The 2,500-nt window shown below is 40.0% G+C and overlaps 1 protein-coding gene across 2 annotated transcripts in view; it reads right to left on the bottom strand.

Moving 5' to 3' along the window:
* The window catches only part of unc13c (unc-13 homolog C (C. elegans)), a 174,689-nt gene that overhangs the window by 153,890 nt on the left and 18,299 nt on the right, over positions 1 to 2,500 (bottom strand). The window lies entirely within an intron of this gene.

Here is a 2,500-nt window from a genome sequence, read left to right as displayed (position 1 = left end):
AGAGAACAACACGTAATCTGGAGAGAAAATGGAGGAAAACTAAATTGGAGGTTTCTAGAATTGCGTATAAAGACAGTATGCTTAGCTACAGACAGGCGCTAAAAGCTGCTAGAGCTAAACACCTGAGCAAACTCATAGAAAATAACAAAAACAACCCCAGGTTCCTTTTCAGTACAGTCGCCAAATTAACAACAAATCAGGGATCTGAAAAATGTGTTCCATCACAGTTTAGTAGTGAGGACTTTATGAATTTCTTCACTGAAAAAATAGATAACATTAGAAAAACAATTGTGGCAGTTCAACCTCTGACAGCATCTCCCGACACAATCGTACCTACAACCCCACAACTACACTGTTTTACATGTATAGGACAGGAAGAGCTGTATGATGCTATTATGAAAGCTAAATCAACAACATGTCAGTTAGATCCAATTCCCACTAAACTACTGAAGGAAGTGTTATATACAGCTGGTGAGCCTCTTTTAAATATTATTAACTCCTCACTATCGTTAGGTCACGTCCCTAAATCCCTCAAGTTAGCAGTTATTAAGCCCCTCATTAAAAAACCTAATCTGGATCCAAACACGCTATCGAATTACAGACCAATTTCAAATCTCCCATTTATGTCTAAGATTTTAGAAAAGATTGTCGCTGCCCAGCTATGTAACCACTTGCAGGAGAACAATATCTTTGAAGAGTTTCAGTCAGGTTTTAGGCCCCATCATAGCACAGAAACTGCTCTAGTTAAAATCACTAATGACCTGTTTTTAGCTTCAGACCAAGGCTACATCTCCCTATTAGTTTTACTAGATCTTAGTGCTGCGTTCGACACTATAGATCATGATCTTCTCCTCGATCGCTTACAGAATTACATCGGTATTCAGGGACAGGCATTAAGCTGGTTTAAATCCTACCTGTCCAATTGTTACCATTTCGTAGATTTAAATGGAGAGCTATCCAGGATAATGCTAGTAAATTATGGCGTGCCACAAGGGTCAGTTCTAGGACCCCTGCTTTTTACAATATACATGCTTCCATTAGGAAATATTATTAGAAGGCATGGAATTAGCTTCCATTGTTATGCTGATGATACCCAGCTATATATTTCATCCAAACCAGGCGATACAGCTCAATTAGCTCGCATAACTGAGTGTGTTAAAGAAATAAGAGATTGGATGACCCATAACTTTCTGCTATTAAATTCTGATAAAACGGAGATTTTGCTCATCGGCCCAAAAAATAGTACACAGAAGCTCCAGCATCTCAGCCTGCATTTAGACGGTTGTTCTGTAACTACTAGTTCAACGGTAAAAGACCTGGGAGTTATTTTAGACAGCAACTTATCTTTTAAAAATCACATCAATCAAGTTACAAAAACAGCCTTCTTTCACCTTAGAAATATTTCTAAGCTAAGAAATATGTTATCTTTATCTGATGCAGAGAAGCTCGTCCATGCGTTTATGACCTCTAGAATAGACTACTGTAATGCATTACTAGGTGGATGTCCTGCATCATTAATAAACAAGCTTCAGTTAGTTCAGAATGCCGCAGCAAGAGTTCTTACTAGGTCAAGAAAATACGATCATATAACCCCAATCTTATCGTCCCTACATTGGCTTCCTATTAAGTTTCGAATAGACTACAAACTACTGCTACTCACTTATAAAGCACTAAATGGTTTGGCTCCCATGTATCTATCCAGTCTCTTAACACGCTACAATCCGTCACGCTCCCTGAGATCTCAAAACTCTGGGCTTCTAGTAGTTCCTAGAATAGCAAAGTCCACTAAAGGCGGTAGAGCATTTTCACATTTAGCTCCTAAACTCTGGAATAGTCTTCCTGACAGTGTTCGGGGTTCAGATACACTCTCCCAGTTTAAGTGTAGATTAAAAACATATCTTTTTAGCAAAGCCTACACATAACACACATCACACACATCACATCACAACCTTGTGCTCCAGAACATCTGATCACATGCACATTATCAACTTGTGCTGTTAATATCATGAACAGCAGCTACGCTAATTCCTCTCCACTGCTTCTCTTTCTCTCCCCATCCCGAGGCATCCTGAGGTTTGGCCAGCTCCAGTCACCTCCCACCTCGTGAAGATTATGGACCTATGGATGATCATGGAGAAGTAGATGCCGAGTGTTTAAAGGCCCTGGCATGGAGAAGCTGATGCTGGATCTATGATGATCACAAATTGTTCTGTATTGTTGAAAGATTTATGACCAAACTTTTGATGTCACCCATATGAGGATAGGTTCCCCTTTGAGTCTGGTTCCTCTCAAGGTTTCTTCCTCATATCATCTAAGGGAGTTTTTCCTTGCCACTGTCGCCACGGCTGCTCATCAGGGACAAACGCACACCATTCACCTTCACTGTTGTTTTCTGTAAAGCTGCTTTGAGACAATGTCTGTTGTGAAAAGCGCTATACAAATAAACTTGACTTGACTTGACTTGAGTTTGCTTAGTGCACATGAGCATTGGCATGCTGGA

Source organism: Silurus aristotelis (genome assembly GCF_946808225.1).
Source record: "Silurus aristotelis genome assembly, chromosome: 10".
Classification (NCBI taxonomy): domain Eukaryota; kingdom Metazoa; phylum Chordata; class Actinopteri; order Siluriformes; family Siluridae; genus Silurus; species Silurus aristotelis.
The sequence above is the reverse complement of the archived record's forward strand: the minus strand, read 5'-3'. Positions and strand labels throughout refer to the sequence as shown.